An 18,739-nucleotide genomic window follows, 5' to 3' on the forward strand; every position below is an offset into this window, starting at 1 on the left:
ATGATTACTGTTTTAAAGACTGATAATACCAAGGGAAAGTGTGGATCTACAGGAAATCTCAAACATTATTGATGGGAATATAAAATAATGTCATTGCTTTTGAAAAAAGAATTTTATACTTTAAGTTACATGTAACACCTACACATGACCAAGTATTTCCAAAAAAAATGAAACTATATTTCCACCCAACATCTTCTATTTGAATTTTTAAAGAACTTTATTCAGAATAGCCCAAACTAAAAACAACCCAAGTGTTCATTAAATAGTTAATGGATTAACACATTGTGGCATATTCACATGACAAAATACTACTCAATAGTAAAAAGAGTATGAACATAAGGGAATAATCTCTTATATATACAACATTGCAAATTAATTTTAAAGCATTATGCTGAGTAAAAGAAGCCAGGTACAAACACCAGATGTTATATGATTCCATAAACTACAGTGTAATGTGTAAAGAAAAGCAATTACTTAAGGTCACTGAAGACTGAGCAAAGCAGACATATGTTACAGGTAAGTCAACACTTGCTAGAAGAGAAAAATGCTAGGTAAGCTTTCTAGTTTCACCACTCAGAGCCTGAGGACAGACAGCACCAACATTAGTGCAATGTTGTGCAACTACAATATGGATGTGATAAAACTTTTTTAATAGACTGATGAACCAAGAAGAGCAGAGTCTGGACAACTACACAGCTGAAAAATTAAGAGGGGGCAGAGTAGAGTGAGGGGAGGATTTCTAAAAAGAGAGATAAGGTAGAAACATCACATTATGCCTAAATATTTTGCGAACTTGCCACGCACCACATGAAAAAAAAATGTAGTTTGAGTTCTGTCAAACTGCACACTCAAAAACAACAACAACAACATTCTTTGAAAGTATATAACCTAATCCAGAATCTCTACAATGTATAATTCATACCCCGAACACAAATCCAAATTACACAAATTCCAATGAAATGGAAAAATGCCACACTCAAAGAAAAAAACAATCAGCAAAGACAAAAGTAGAGATGGGTCAAGAGGTTGGCATCAGCACAGATTTTAAACAAGCTACTATAATTATCTTCATGGATATGGAAATACATTGATGATGAATAAAAAGACAAATCTCACCACAGGAATAGAAGCTATAAGAATAAAAAAGAAATTAAAAAGTGGAAAATACAATCTGAAATAAAAATTTCACCTGACAGGATTAACAACATATTGAGGATAAAGTAAATGAACTTTAAGACAGATAAATAATAAATTAGATAAGAGAGAATTAAATGCAAAAAAAACCAAACTCAGAAAAAGTGCAACAATTGAAGATGGCCTAAATATATTCAGTGATTGTACCAGGAGAGGAAAAAAAAATAAAGGGACAGAATAAATGGATGAAGAAATGTGGCCTGTTTCTCAAATTTGGTGAAAAACATAAATGTACAAATTCAAACTCATTAGAACATAAGCATAGTAAATGCAAGGAAAATAACATCTACACACATACAGTCAAATGTATGCTTCATTTGAAAGTTTTGAAAGCAGCCAGAGAAAAACAACATATTAAACAACATACAGGAGAACAAAATTTACTTGAGATCAGTCAAGGTAACTCTTCAAGCTCCACGATGTAATGCAGAGATATCAGAAATAGTAGAAATCTTGTAGATATTTACTGAAGAGATAAGATATTTATTGAGATGTCCAAATGGGGCTATTAATTACTTCAGTTGGTGTAGATAGTGGGAAAAACACTATATTGGGGGGGGGTAGAAGAGCTCAGTTAAGGTTCACACTGACCATCAAGTAGCTGAGATTCTGAACAAGTTCCTTAGACTCTCTAACTCTTTAAGTCTAATCTGCTTATCTTTAAAATTGAAATAATTGCTCCACAAGGTCCTTGTGAAGATGACCTAAGACAATCCACATGAAGAGGTGCCTGGGTGGCTCATTCTGTTAAAGTGGCTGCATTCAGCTCAGGTGAGATTTCAGGGTCTTGGGACCAAGGCCAGAATTTGAATCCCTGCTCAGTGGGGAGTTGACTTGTCCTTCTCCCTCTGCCCCTACCCCTGCGCCACCCCACTTGTGTGCCCACCCCACTTGTCTCCCTCTCTTTCCCTCTCAAATAAACAAATGAAATCTTGAAAAAGAGATGATCCATGTGAAAATGTCTGTTTTTAACCTATACAAATTATAATATTTATAATATTTAGTTGAATCCAAATGATGTTTCATGTTTGAGTATTTCTTACAAAGATACATTGTTTAATTTCTGCAGAAAGACCATAATTTTGGTACCATTTTTCTGTATCAGTGGTTTATGGACTAAAAATAATTGTCCAGTATGAAGGCAAATTACCTGTTGACATCTGCAAAATGACTTAAATCTTTAAAATCTTGTCCATATGTCCTCTCACTTCCCAGCATGGTGACAGAATTTTTAATTAATGCTTCTAGTTATTGATTTTCTACAACCGACCATCCTCCAAAATTTTCTTACATGGACTTTTAAAAATAATTCTTATATTAAGATTTCTAATAAATTGAAATTAATTTTCCTTAAAATTATTTGAGAATTTTATTTTGCATTTGCCATTTATCCCATCTCATTAAATATCACTATCTAATATCTACCTCCAAATAGCTACTAGCATTTTTAACATTTATACCACAATAAACTTTGATGGTTTAATAGTTGTCAAAGTATACTGCGATGTTTAGCTATACTGCTATTGCATATAAAATCAGGACTTGGTAAAGCATACCAAATATACACAAAAGTACATTTTTTATCCAGTAAGATTCAATTTATCTGAGGTAGACTGTTTTATATAGAAATATCTCAAACAAATAGGAATATGTTTTCTTCTTTTATAGATCAATACTTCCAAAAAGAGATAGCTTATTTGACAAAGTTTCTGAACCTCCTTATTTGACCTCCTACAAAACTGAAGTGGTTGAAAAGACAAAATATTACTAAATCACCAACAATACTATGTTTTTATTCGCTGGAATCTGGAGATTAAGGAAAAAATACACTCTATTCTAAGCCATGTTAGGTTGGAATTATTATCCTAATACTGTGAAGAAAATTTTCATTAAGTCATGGATTTTTATGTGTGAAGTACAAGCGGAGAATTATCTTTAGGAAATGGGAGAAAATTGCAACTACTTTTCAAATGTAACCTTGACATTTTGAAAAACGCAGGCATGGATCTGTCCCCATGGGGACAAATATTTTACCCTTCATTTCTGCACCAAAATTCAGCACATCATAGCCAGATCTGATCTAATCTCCATGGTCTGTCTTAGGGGGGTTATATGCTGCTGATAAAGATATGTCCCAATGAACAGCAAAGATTCACTGAATGTTTCTGTTTCCCACCCTTTCAATTGATACTGACAGTCATCCTTATTTTTAGCCTCAGGTTTTTCAAGATAAAAACCAGTTTTTATGCAGTAAAATAGATGATTCAGTCAAAAGAAAAAGTTTGTGAGAACTTCAAAGCAACCACAATCCTTGGGACAAAGAATTAGACCCTATGGCCCCATTCTCCCAGTAGGACACACTTACAGAAATCAACATTGCTTACAAACATCCAGAGTTTGCCTTCATTTAACCCCTTATTAATGATAAATGGAAGGAAGGTTTAGAGTCACTAATATCCACTGCCACGTAGGTCATTATTTTCTTTTTTTCTCCTCTTTGCATTGAGATAATCTATACAAAAGTGCTTTATCTGGTACCTGAAATAAATTAGTTATCCAATGATGTGTTCATTGTGGTCTTTTAATTGTTTTGTTTCGTTCATTTTTCCCTTTACACCTTGAAAAGATACTAATTAAGAAATTTTAATCAATACAGTCAAACAGCAAACATCCTGTTTATTATCTGCAGACCTTTCTAAATCTCTAGAACAAGAACAAAACTTTTTAATGAATCTCATCATTGGCAAGTTCTTACTGGTAATTTCATACGTGTGACTCATTAAAATTTTGCCTCTGTGTATGCTGAGGAATAGGAGAACTTCGATTTTTGTCACTTTGCCAATGTGCTCGACTTAAGCATGATCTCTTCTTATATTTCAATGTTGCTGTCTATCATGGGGTCTGAGGACCTGGCCTTTGAAAGCACTATAGAACTTGCTTCCAATGCAAACAGAGTAATTTCACTTCAACACCATATCACAATATATCTAAACAGCAAAATCACATAGTTAGCCCAATATAACTCAATAACTTATTCATTTCAGGGTTTTATTTATCTTAATTGCTTTATATTTGTACTGTCCACATGGAATTTTGCTTTTACGTACCTCCATTTCCATAGTAGGCATATCAAACATTATGAACACAGTTCACTTACAAAGGCAAAAACTTTATGATAATTCATTTCATGCATTACTGTTTTTAACCTAATTGATTTTCCTCATGGAAAATTTTAACACATAAATTTACGTAGTGCCTTTGTTTGCTTACTTACTTGCCATCTCTCTTCTACACTAGAATATCAAGTTTAGGATGGCAGGAACTGTATTTCTTTGCTGCTATATCCTCATTGAATACAGTACCTAGCACACATCAGATGTACAATAAAGATTTGTTAGATGAATGAGCAAATAAACAAAAGCACAGTAAATGTCTGTCTGTACTTGTTCAATCTTATGGAGGGTCAAAAACTTACACTATTCGGTGGGACAATATGGCTCCAATGGAATGGAATTTAGTATTTTGCTCCTCTTAGGTCACTTAGGCTCTGTCAAAGGACCAGAAGGCTAGGGTGTGGTTAAATCCCCTAAATAAGAAATATATTAAGAACTGACATTATTATTTGTAATCTCAAGGACTCCAAATTCTGTTTTTTTTCTTCCATTTGTATCTTCCTTTCCCCAAATTATTTTATAGAGATATGTCTGATCTATTGATCAGAGATCAACAGTCTAGGTCAGAAATAGCCTAATAGAATCTGTATTCTTAATATCTCTAATAATGTTCTAAAAATAAAACCAAAGCCAATGTACTCATAAACATCATTTGAGAATCATAAATTTATGACATTTCTCTGTTTACATAATATGTGCACATACATGTATACTATATACTCATATTCTTACAAAAACAAGAATATAAAATGCATACACAAATTGAGAAATAAACCTGGAAAATAGTTTATAAAGAAGGAATGGTTCATATCAATTAAAATTGTACAGGTTTTCATCGATTTCTAGGTGGCCTATTAGCAAATTGGAGGTTTTTTTGAATGGCCAATTATCTCCTTAGGAAGTATATATCTTCTAGCCTCCAAAGGTGACAGACAGGGCCAAAACAGGAAATATTATTAGTTGAATGGTATTAACAAGTTCTGAGTTCCAAGGTTGGAAAGTAAACTAGAGAGCTCCAAATGTGGAATTTCTGAAAAGTCAGAGAAATAATTGCAACAAAAGAGCAACTGGCAAGGGATGGGATGTCTTAAAATGTGTTCATTGCATACATGATGTCTTTAAATATGCAGGTTTTGTTGTGCTAAAAAAAGTTCCCTTTTATGCCTAGTGTTTTAAAATTTTGTAATCATTGAAAATACTGAACTTTATAAAATATTGTTATGGGGCCTATGGGTGCCTTGGTAGGTTAAGTATCTATCTGCCTTTGGCTCAGGTCATGATTTGGGAGTCTTGGGATGGAGCCCCATGTAGGGCTGCCTGCTCAAGGAGTCTGCTTCTCCTTCTCCTCTGCCCCTCTCCTCACTTGTGCTTTCTTTCTCTCTCTCAAATAAAATCTTTTTCAAAATGTTATGACATCTACCAAGATACATATTTTTTTAGCACAGTGACACATTGCCTGATACTCAAATGATAAATCATCCTTGAATATGTGGAGGAGATTCTTTCTTTAATGTAATGTGTTACCATATTTTACATAGTAAACATACTACTGAATTTATATTATTTTACTGACCTTTTCCTTTATTACAAGTTTTTGGATTACCTTTACACTGTTGGACTGATTTCATTGTATAGGTTATGTCAAATCATTTTTCGGATCAGGTGGGTTAAAAATAATCACACATTTATGGCACAAGAAGGGTAAACAGAAGAACAACTTTGACTCTCATGCTTCCATCAATGAAAAAATATTTATATTTCTATATATACATAAATATACATATTTATGTCATTATGTACATATTTGTACCCATATGAGATGTTACAATCAGTATATTGAGCAGTGATTCTTTTTTTAAAAGGTTTTATTTATTTATTTATTTGACAGAGATCACAAGTAGGCAGAGAGGCAGGCAGAGAGAGAGGGGGAAGCAGGCTCCCTGCTGAGCAGAGAGCCTGATGCGGGGCTCGATCCCAGGACCCTAAGATCATGACCTGAGCTGAAGGCAAAGGCTTAACCTACTGTGCCACCCAGGCACCCTGAGTTTAGTATAATTTCTAGTTCAAATTTAATTTCTAACTCTATCTTTATTAAAATATCAAACAATCAGGGTCACACAAGAAGTAAAAATAGTACAGGTTCCTGGCTATATTTTAACCTCTCTATACATATATATTTCTGCTGTTAAAGGCTCTAGACTCTATTCCTTCAGTATATAGACAGAGAGAGAGACCCAGCCCTAGAAATAGTAGTTGTAACATCAGAATCATACAGTAGCAAAGCTTTTCAGTAAAAGGGTAGAGAAATAATCCTAACTGAGAATATCTTCTACCCTTCTATTGGCAGAAGGTCTCAACTATTACCCTAGAATATTATACAGTAAAACACCTGGTACACAAGGTCAAATAACATTACTGATTATATATATATATATATGTATTTCTATTTTTATGACTACCAATCAGGAAAATACTTCTCAATCTATCTGTACATTTTAACACATATTCAATCCCCAATTTGGAGATGAGATAAATGACTGACCCATCTGACTCCAAAGTAGTATCCATTTCTATCATAGTAATTATAAACTATGTGAGTATAGGGGAAGCTATCCATTTAAATTACTTCATATTCTTTGTTCTAACTGAATTCTGTCCCCTATACTCTACAAAAAATATGTTACAATCATAATCTCCAGCACCTCAGAAGGTGATTCTGTTTTGGAAATGGGATCTTTATAGAGTTAAGTTAAACCGAGACCATTTGGGTGTCCCCTCATCCAAAAGAACTGTTATCCTGATAAAAATGGGACATTTAGACAGAGAGACAGAGACACGTAGAGGGAAGATGATATGAAGAGACATAGGGAGAAGACAGCAACTGACAAGCCAAGAAGAGAGGCCTAGAACAGCCTCTTACTCCATAACCCTCAGAAGGAATCAATCCTGCCAACAACTTCATTTTAGACTACCAGCTTAAACTCTGAAACAGTATGTTTCTTTGGTCTAAGACATGCAACTTGTAGCACTTTGTTATGGCATCCCTAGCAAGGAATTCACCATTGTATTGATACCAAATGAGATTATTAGACAGTATAGGAAATCCAAGGTGAATTCATCCAGTCTTTCCTATACCCTTTTGATACCAGGAAAACTTACACTCATGACCCCTGATATGACAATGTGATGGCTTTCATTGCGGTGGTAGGATCTATGAAATTTTGTCATGTGGGTGCTCCCTGTCACAGATGTCCCTTGCCTATAGAGTTCTTAATTACCTAAATACTTCTCAATAAAACAGTCTGTGCCAAGGTGTAGGTGTCCTAGATCGAAGTGTCCGTGTATTCCATTCGAAGTCAATATTTCTATTGACTATTTCTATTGCCAAGTTTGAATAGTAAACCCAGAAAGCAAATCACTGAGTATAGGCAGCCCCCAAAGTTATGCAGATATCTGTGATGGGTGATGATGGGAATTGGGCAGCAATTCCAGCAAGTGGTTGCAGAGAGACTAATCCATCTTGTCTCCCTGGGTGAATTTTGATTATAAAATACATCTTCTGTGTTGACATATGAAAAGCATATGCAAGATTAGATATCCTCCCCTCAATAAAACAGTAGAGAAGCACAAAGATAAAATTAAATCTCTTACAAAGAACATCAAAATGCGAATTGAGAGGCTTGATATTAGAGCTTATGTGACTTGGGACTGCCAATGTAAGGGTCATCCAGGGCCAGGCCTGCAAGTAAAGAAAAACATTCCATCGTAGTCCATCATCAAGAAGAGTAGCACTGCTACCCCTGAAACTAATAATACGCTATATGTAAACTAAACTGTATTTAAATAAAAGAAAAAGAGAAAACTTCTATTCATGGAAGATGTTAGTTGAAAAATGCTTTCAAAGAATGAAGGAAGGGAGGGAGGAAGGAAGGGAGGGAAAAGGGGAGGATGGAAAAGTAAAGGAAAGAAAAGAAAAAAGAAAGAGAAGCACTGAAAGATGCTATTAAATAATATTCAGGCTTAGGGCTCTAAGTGTATCCTTTTTGCAGGTAATGCCAGCCAGAAGACTCTGGTATGTAAAAGTCTTGGGAAAAGCATCTATGACTCCTGATCATATTAACTCATCACTTTCTTTAAATGTAATGACCTTTCAAGTCTGATGATTCCATAAACGCCTAAGAGACTGCACCAACCATTCTAGATCACCAGAACCCACTGAATAAGACACAGAGAAGTTGGAGTCTTGAGGCTGTTAAAGAACTCCCTCACGCCCTCTGAAAGTTCTTTGTCTGAGATAGCACACTTGACATGCAGAATCTCATGGCTCATATTCTTGTTAAATTTTTATCCAATAGTTCAAGTTATTTGTGAACTACTTTGAAATGTCAGAATATAAATGTGCAGAAGACATGATGGAGGTTAATGGCCCAAACTCTCTTCCATTTCTGCAGTTTCCTACATAATATCAGAAGCGATTATGAGATGTAAAAGGACCGTAGCAATCATAAGGCTATAGAACCAGATGTTTACTTGAGGTTGAACAGCAGATAAAAGATTTGAAACAGGGCCAAGGTTGTTTGGGAGTGAGAACAAACATCAGGTACAGCGAAACGGAGGCAAGTCCAGGGATTGGCTAAAATCAACCCGGAATATCCATCCCTTACTTTTCTACTTCACTGATTGCTAGAATAGATGGGGTCCACTTAAACAAATTAAAGAACAGACATTTAGATGGGATAAGATTCTATTATATGCAGCTTTTCTTACATTCCAGCCACTGTGTTTGTATGAGAATATAGTTAGATTTGATGCTTCTCTAAAGAGAAGTAGGTTCTGAGTACCTGGGTGACTCAGTGGGTTAAGCATGTACCTTTGGCTTGGGTCATGATCTCAGGGTCCTAGGATCAAGTTCTGCATTGGGCTCCCTGGTCAGCACACAGCCTGTTTCCTCCTTTCTCTCTTTCCTGCCTCTCTGCCTACTTGTGATCTCTCTCTGTCAAATAAATAAAATCTTTAAAAGAGAGAGAAAGAGAGAGATTAGTAGGTTCTGGTGGGGCAGGGTAGTTAATAAATACACTCATCCATGCATATAACACCAGAATTAAGTACGTCATAATTCTGTGAAAGACAGAGTATAGTATGGGATGTAGTCTTCCAGAGTTGAGATTACTGGTTCAATCTGGCTGTCCTAGTGAAAGTGATGGACAGAGGTTGGGAGAAGATTTTTTTTATTTAATGTTCTTCAGAATCGGGATATGAATTCAGCATGCTTTCAGACACTTAAGGTAGTGAAGGCTAAAACTCAGGACGGGAGCAAGACTGTCTGGGTTTGAATCCTCACTGTGTAATTCAACACAGAAGCAATAATGTAAATTTTTTAAAAAGAATCATTGTATTCTGTTGAGTGACAATAACACTGCATATTTATCTATTCCATATCTATTCCATGAGCAGAATTGGTTCCAGCTTTTGCAGAGTATTGATAAGAACACTAATATATACATGGACATATGGACACTTTTTGTTTTGTGTTTAGAAGAGCAGTTCTCTTAACTACAGAGAACAGAGAATATAAAGGAGAGTAGTTAGCAGAGGGGAGGTTGGTGGGGAGATGGCTAAAAGAGGTGATGGGGATGAAAGAGCATACTTATCATACTCATCACGATGGAACACTGAGTAACATATAGAATGTTGAATCACCATGTCGCACACCAGAAAGGAATAGAACACTATATGTTAACTGTACTGGAATTGAAATTTAAAAAAAAATAAAAAGAAGAGGAATTCTGTGATAAGAGGGTATGTATAATTGATGGACGTAACTGCAGTGAAGGATTGAAGAATTACTTCAGTAAACTATGACATTGGGTTGCAACATCCTAGCTCTGTTAGTTCTTTTTTTTTTCCAATTTATTTATTTTCAGAAAAACAGTATTCATTATTTTTTCACCACACCCAGTGCTCCATGCAAGCCGTGCCCTCTATAATACCCACCACCTGGTACCCCAACCTCCCACCCCCCCGCCACTTCAAACCCCTCAGACTGTTTTTCAGAGCCCATAGTCTCTCATGGTTCACCTCCCCTTCCAATTTACCCAAATTCCCTACTCCTCTCTAACGCCCCTTGTCCTCCATGCTATTGGTTATGCTCCACAAATAAGTGAAACCATATGATAATTGACTCTCTCTGCTTGACTTATTTCACTCAGCATAATCTCTTCCAGTCCCCTCCATGTTGCTACAAAAGTTGGGTATTCATCCTTTCTGATGGAGGCATAATACTCCATAGTGTATATGGACCACATCTTCCTTATCCATTCATCCGTTGAAGGGCATCTTGGTTCTTTCCATAGTTTGGCGACTGTGGCCATTGCTGCTATAAACATTGGGGTACAGATGGCCCTTCTTTTCACGACATCTGTATCTTTGGGGTAAATACCCAGGAGTGCAGTTGCAGGGTCGTAGGGAAGCTCTATTTTTAATTTCTTAAGGAATCTCCACACTGTTCTCCAAAGAGGCTGCACCAACTTGCATTCCCACCAACAGTGTAAGAGGGTTCCCCTTTCTCCACATCCTCTCCAACACATGTTGTTTCCTGTGTTGTTAATTTTGGCCATTCTAACTGGTGTAAGGTGATATCTCAATGTGGTTTTAATTTGAATCTCCCTGAGGGCTAATGATGATGAGCATTTTTTCATGTGTCTGATAGCCATTTGTATTTCTTGATTGGAGAAGTGTCTGTTCATATCAACTCTGTTACTTCTGACTTTGACATGATGTCTCTTCTTTACCTAGTTTTTCTAATTCTCAATCCATAGCTATGGACTTCCCTATCATTCTTTCTTTCCTAACAATTATCTCTTTCCAAACATGCAAATACTAATGACAATATCATTGACTATGATCGTCTATTGCTCATGTAATCAAGTCCTACTTAAGTTTCAATTTTTTAAATGCCAGCCTCTGATGCAGTTAATTATAAATTACTACTCCCAACTGTTCCTTGCATCCATTTTCCTGTGGCCACCTCATATGTGTCTCCTCATTTTATTATGGTTTGGTGTTGCTTTTATTGTTTTTACCTGGGTCCTGGCCAGCATCCGAGGATCTCAACTCCAGGACCATAACTAATATATTTTAATATTCCAGCACCAACTAGGCAGAATGTACAACACATAGAAGATATAAATACCCGTCACAAATACACGAATATTTCAGCGCATATCTCAATTTGTATTAACTGGATTTGTTGTTTAAAAGGGGCGCCTGGGTGGCTCAGTGGGTTAAGCCGCTGCCTTCAGCTCAGGTCATGATCTCAGGGTCCTGGGATCGAGTCCCGCATCGGGCTCTCTGCTCAGCAGGGAGCCTGCTTCCTCCTCTCTCTCTCTGCCTGCCTCTCTGCCTACTTGTGATCTCTCTCTGTCAAATAAATAAATAAAATCTTTAAAAAAAAGATTTTATTTATATATTTGACACAGAGAGAGAGAGATTATAAGTAGGCAGAGAAACATGCAGGGGGGTGGGGGAAGCAGGCTCCCTACTGAGAAGAGAGCCTAATACAGGGCTTGATCCCAGGACCCCAGGATCATAACCTGAGCCAGAATCAGAAGCTTTAACCCACTGAGCCACACAGGCTCCCCAGATAGGATTTGCTGTTTAAGCATGCAGTTTCCTCTTTTTGTCTACTATAATCAAACTAATCTTTTTGTGTTTGTCTCCTATACTTTTCTGCTATACACATGGCCCAACATTTTGTCAAAATTTTTTTTAAAAAAAGATCTCATTCTGTTGACTAGCTACTGAAATACATGTATAGATTAGGAGGCATTGGTAGTAAGGGTATATATTTCTTTTAGAGAACCTTACAAGGGATAAAGCAGTTCCTCCAGCTTCATAGTGTATTACTTAAGCTAAGTTTTATTGCACCCTGTCACTCACTCAAATGTTACGTTTTAGTTAGTTGGTTTATTACTATTGTGAAAGCCCTTTTTATTGTATATGATAGCAAGACTTCTGTATCTGTGATTTCAAAACAAGGAAGATATCAACATCAATTTCAATCAAATTCACCCAAATATTTAATTTAGTGAAGACCTCTAGTAATTGCATGTTATCAGGGATAGATCTGAAATTGAAACTGACAGGAGTATAACATTCGCCCACCTCTTCAGAATCCCAAGTTGGAGCAAAAAACAAAGGATCAAATTAACTAAACATGTATAGAGAAGTAACACAAAGTCTATAAAGAACTTATCAAACTCAACACCCCAGAACCAAAAAATCCAGTCAAGAAATGGGCAGAAGACAAGAACAGAAATTTCTGCAAAGAAGACATCCAAATGGCCAACAGACACATGAAAACCTGCTAAATATCACTTGGCATCAGGGAAATACAAATCAAAACCACAATGAGATAGCACCTCATACCACTCGGAATGACTAAAATTAACAACTCTAGAAACAATAGGTGTTGGCAAGGATGCAGAGTGTAAGAGGAACCCTCTTACACAGTTGGTGGGAATGCAAACTGGTGCAGCCACCCTGGAAAACAATATAGAGGTTCTTCCAAAGGTTAAAAATAGAGCTACTCTATAACCCAGCAATTGCACTACTAAGTATTTATCCAAAGGAAACAAGCATAGGGATACAAAGGGGCACATGCATCCCAAAATGTATAGCAGCAACACCCACAATAGCTGAACTACAGAAAGAGCCCAGATGTCCATCAACAGATGAATTAATAAAGAAGATGTGGTGTATACATGTACACATGCATCACAGAATATTACTCAGCCATCAAAAAGAATGAAATCCTGTCATTTGCAATGATGTGGATGGAACTAGATGGTATTATGCCAAGCGAAGTAAGACAGAGAAAGGCAAATACCATATGAGTTCACTCATATGTGGAATTTAAGGGTAAAAAAAAGAGATGAACTCAGGGAAAGGGAAGGAACAATAAAATCAGATGAAAACAGAGAGGGAGGCAAATCATAAGAGACTCTTAACTGTAGAGAACAAACTGAGAGTTTCTGGAGGGGAAAATGTGGGGGCATGGGGTAACTGGGTGATTGGCATTAAAGAGGGCACTTGATGGAATGAGCACTGGATGTTATTTAAAACAGATGAATCGCTAAATTCTACCCAGAAAATAAAAATATGGTGCATGTTAACTATACAGAATTTAAATATGCATTTTTAAAAAAAGAAGCAATCCATTGTCTCCTTCTGGATAATCAATTAAAAAAACAAAGAATAACAAAAAAAAACAAACAATAACCAATTATTGGATGGGCAGAAAGCAATGGTTATGGAGTCTAGTGCATGTGCAGCAAGCTATGTCTTGTCATTACTTTTAGAATGAATTATTATTTGTGGGTATTTACCAGTTTAGGGTAAAAGAATATCCTGGGGCACCTGGGTGGCTCAGTGGGTTAAAGCCTCTGCCTTCGGCTCAGGTCATGATCCCAGGGTCCTGGTATCGAGCCCCACATGGGGCTCTCTGTTCAGCAGGGAGCCTGCTTCCTCCTCTCTCTCTCTCTCTCTCTCTCTCTGCCTGCTTGTGATCTCTGTCTGCAAAATAAATAAATAAAATCTTTAAAAAAAAGACTATCCTAAGATCAAGCTTTCTGTAAAGAACTTAAATACATTAACTGAGAAATCATGTGTCTTTAACATTTCTTATCCACAAATTCTTCCACTATTTTCTCCCTTTTTAAAAAAGATTTTATTTATTTATTTATTTATTTGACAGAGATCACAAGTAGGCAGAGAGGCAGGCAGAGAGAGAGTGGGGGAAAGCAGGCTTCCCGCTGAGCAGAGAGCCCAATGCGGGGCTCGATCCCAGGACCGCAGGGTCATGACCTGAGCCGAAGGCAGCGGCTTTAACCCACTGAGACACCCAGGCGCCCCCACTATTTTCTCCTTTTAAAGCCATGCTTCATTTTTCAAATTTGATGTGCATTGATGCCTTCCCCATTTATGACTTGAACTTCTGGACTGATTTTATCTCCTTACAGACAGTGCCTCCTACAATCACTTGCAGAAAACCCCTCTAGCTCTAACCTTACACTGAGGAATTTATACTTTACACTTACTAACCCACTTCCCCACTTTGAATTCAGAAGTAGGATTCACACTGTCAAGCAAAAACTACAGAACTGGGAAGCTGGGGTGACTGCGTAGGAGGTTTTCAGGCAAAGAGAACTGGGTGACCTCACTGGCATCATCACAAATCCATGTTACAGGGATCTCAAGGGTCCTATCTTATGTCCAGAGTGGAGGGCCTGCAGCATATATATCCTGTTGCTCAATTTTTCTTTTTTTGCCTTTTTGTAACAAATGGTATTCAGAACACTCAAGAATGTGTATTTCACATATGGCAGTCAGAAGAACTCTGAAATTAAAATACAGAAATGGGATCTCTTGGTAAAAAAGAGAAGAGTATAATCAGAGAAAGTTCATGATATGATCATTCTAGCCTCAAGTTGTAAAAAATTTACATCTTGGAAGATGTCCATTTACAAATTTAAAACTTATTCCACTTTATTGGTTTTTTTTTTAAACTTATGTTATTTTCTCAAGCCTTAAACGTTACCACCTTATGTTCCAATGCTTGAACTAATCACTTCCTGATTATCCCTATAAATAAAAAAAATAAATATTAGGAAATCATATATGTTTTTATACAAGTATAAAAACCCTCTTCTTTGTAGTTTTTCAGAGAATGCAATTGATTTCTCCCTACACTCTGGCTCCTAAGGCATACAATTCTATATAAAGAACTAAGTAAATTATGAAAAAAAACTAATTTGTCTATTTTACTACTTCTCTTGAACATAAAGACTAAACCCGCTGGCCCATTCTGCAGATCATTGCTCCATCTTGTGGTTGATAGTGATTACAGTTCGCATTTACTGGTCTCTTCAAGTTCCAATCCAGACACAGTGTTAAGTGCTTCAAAAGATTTATAAACCATTTTACAGATGAAGAGACTAGGCCACTACTTATTTAAGAAAATTGTGCAAGAGCACACAGATATCAATGGACAAGATCAGATTCAGAGGCTGTGTTGTGAACCACTAAGCTATATTCATCCCTGTTCAGAATATCAGTGGTGTGCTTTTAAATGTTTAGCAGCAGCTGCCTTTGGGATGGAGGGGGATAAAACACCTTGCATTGCAGCTTAGATTGATTTCTGTGCTGTAAGAATCCCCACCGTGGTCGCTTTTAAGGCACCAAATAAAAGCAGTGAAAGAGGTGTCAGAAAGAGATGTTCAGTGTCACATGATTGTATAGTGTTTTTTCTGGGGCTGGTGTAATAATCAAATTAGACCACACCAAGTACATTGATAGTAGCAAAATGTAGCAAAATAATTAGGAAATTATGAATTTTTAGTTTCTATCACTTTTGTTTTTGATACATTATTCAACTATGAGCTTCAATTTACTTTTTAAATAATGGCTATATTTAATAACCTGCTCCCCAAATTTCTGAGAATTTAATGATTGTCTCCCATAAGCTGAATTGGCTCCAATAGGCTAAAGGAGTTAATCGTGAGTGTTTTTGCTCTATCTGTAATTTTGAGGTGTAAAAAATACTCCTAAACGGCCTTTGTTTTTCCAAATCCACAGTCCATTGCTTAATCTTTTTATTTTTCAAGGTGGGGATTGCTGTTTATCTTTCTTTCTTTCTTTCTTTCTTTCTTTCAATTTCTTCTTTTGAGGTATGCTGGGTTACTTTGCTATTCCTTAAAGCAAGAACCATTGTAGTACATTACACAGTATAGTAAAATAATAATACATGTTATGTATGATAGCATATACATATGTCCATACATATACATGGAAAGGGCATCTCTGATCTACGTGCATGTGGTCATATTGAGACACAGAAAATAATAAACTTGGGATAAGTTAAAATTAAAATATAATAGTCAAAGAGTATTCTTAGAACTTGAAGGCTTTGCATTTATAATACTGTATTGATCAGAATTAACTGAAGGGTGAAATCTGATTTACTCAAATTTAAATCTGACTCCTCATCCATGGAAAGCTTAGCAGTGACGGTAGACAAAATATGGTCTCAAGTTGAAGTCTCTACTAAGAACATTTCTCTTTCAGACACAGAATTCAAGACAAGGTCATTGATTGTGTTCCATAAACATCTTTTTCTATTATGTATGGCTTCTGCATTTTTGCCTTGAGATGTTTTTCATTCACGCTAGTACTTATCATTCATCCATCTGTACTTTCTATAGAATATCTTATTTTACCATTGAACAGTTCATGCTAAATGACTGCTTTACTAGAAGGTAAAAAAGACTCTTGAATTTGTTTTTAGATTGAAGAAGTTATTATTTGGTTCAAAGATATTAAAGGTTTGTGACATTGTAATGCAAGGAAAGAACCTTAGCTATAGCCCCAAATGTCTATTGATGCTATTACCTTCTTAAATCATTTGATTATATACATATACATCTATATGTATATGTATATAATCATATATTTCAAGACTATCATGGAAACTGATAAAGTACCTAATACAATTGCCATATTAAGAGTGGAAAAGTTGAAAAATATCATTTTAATTCACTTTTTGGCTTTGCACATTTCATCCTAAAGGACAGCAAATTCTTTGTGTTTATATTAGATTCAGATACATGAGCTGATTCTGCATCTGCTCGAAGCTGCCCATAGTTCTGTGTGTATGTTCATATTGATGCAATCTAATCAATTTCATTTTTTCATCGGAGTATAGAAACCATTGACATTTCATGAAATGACTGAGCCCCTCAATTGTTGCCCATTGTCTTGCATTTTGTTTGCTTCATCCCTTTTTAGATCCCTACTTTATTTATTTATTTATTATTTTATTATTTTTATTACATTGAATTCTTTAAACAAACATATAGCATATTTTTATCCCTAGGGGTACAGGTCTGTGATTGGCCAGGTTTACACAATTCACAGCCCCCATAGATCCCTTTCTACAAATACATTTTCTTCTTTAAAATGTTTTTATTTATGATTTTTCCATTTTTTTCTTTTTTTAAATTTTTATTTCCAGCATAACAGTATTCCTTGTTTTTACACCACACCCAGTGCTCCATGAAATCCGTGCCCTCTCTAATACCCACTCCCTGGATCCCCCAACCTCCCAGCCCTCGCCCCTTCAAACCCCTCAGATTGCTTTTCAGAGTCCTTAGTCTCTTATGTTTCACCTCCCCTTCCAATGTATTTAACTTACATTTTTAATTCTAAATTTTAATTTGTATTTTCAAGTTTCAAATTAATTAAATATATTTAATTTAAATTCATTTACATTTAATTTCATTTTTTTTTCTTTTAAATGCTGATACATGCTGTCAGCCCCCAAGTCTCTGTTCACATAAACTACATACAAAATGAGAACAAGGAATGTAGACTGACAAAGAAGAACCATTTTGCTTTTCTAGGTCCTTCTTTTAAAACAGTAGAAAATTTACTTTCCCAAGAAGAAAAATTCAGAAGGAAAGAGTAGGACCGAAGTCACCTCATCAGCATATAAACAGATACTCAAACCAAAAACATTGTAAACTGCAAAAAGATGCCAACTGTTTTTAACAAAATGGCAGACGACTTTAGGTAAGAATAACTTTCTTGGAAATTGAGGAGGTAGAGATGGTCAAATGGTTCAGGAGGCACCAAAAGCATGCGAATAACATTCTATTGAAGGAAGGAAGACTGAGATTCTGAAAAATGTTTTATTAGGTAAAAAATAAATAAAAAAGAATATGTATATATAAATATATATACATATATATACATACAAATATACATATACACACACGTGTGTGTGTGTTTGTGTGTGTGTGTTTATGCATAGAAACTATCCCAGTCCTAAACCCCAGCACCTGGGAGCGTGACCTTATTTGGAAATAGGGTCCCTGGTGATGTAACTAGCTAGGACGAGGTCATATTTGAATAGACTGGGCCCCTAATTCAGGAGGACGTGTGGCCTTCTAAGAAGGGAGACTGCAGAAACACAGATATGCACGGAGGGAGAAGGCCATGTGAAGAAGTCCAAAGCCAGGGCAATACTTCAAGCTGGAAAAGGGGCCTGGAACAGATCCTTCCATAATACCTGCAAAAGGAGCATGTCTTACCAACAGGGTAGCCTCTAGAACTGTGATCCTGTCCACTTGTGTTGTTTCAGCCTCTAGGCTGGTGGTATCTTGTAATAGCACGCCTAGAAAACTAATCCAAAACTTCTTAGGGGAAAAGAAACCAACCAGAAGCCCATGGGGAATTGGAAAAGAAATAAACTAATCTATCAATAGATATATAGATATAGATATGTTAATAGATATATTATATATATATATATATAT

Source organism: Neovison vison, chromosome 8 (genome assembly GCF_020171115.1).
Source record: "Neovison vison isolate M4711 chromosome 8, ASM_NN_V1, whole genome shotgun sequence".
In the NCBI taxonomy this organism is placed as follows: domain Eukaryota; kingdom Metazoa; phylum Chordata; class Mammalia; order Carnivora; family Mustelidae; genus Neogale; species Neogale vison.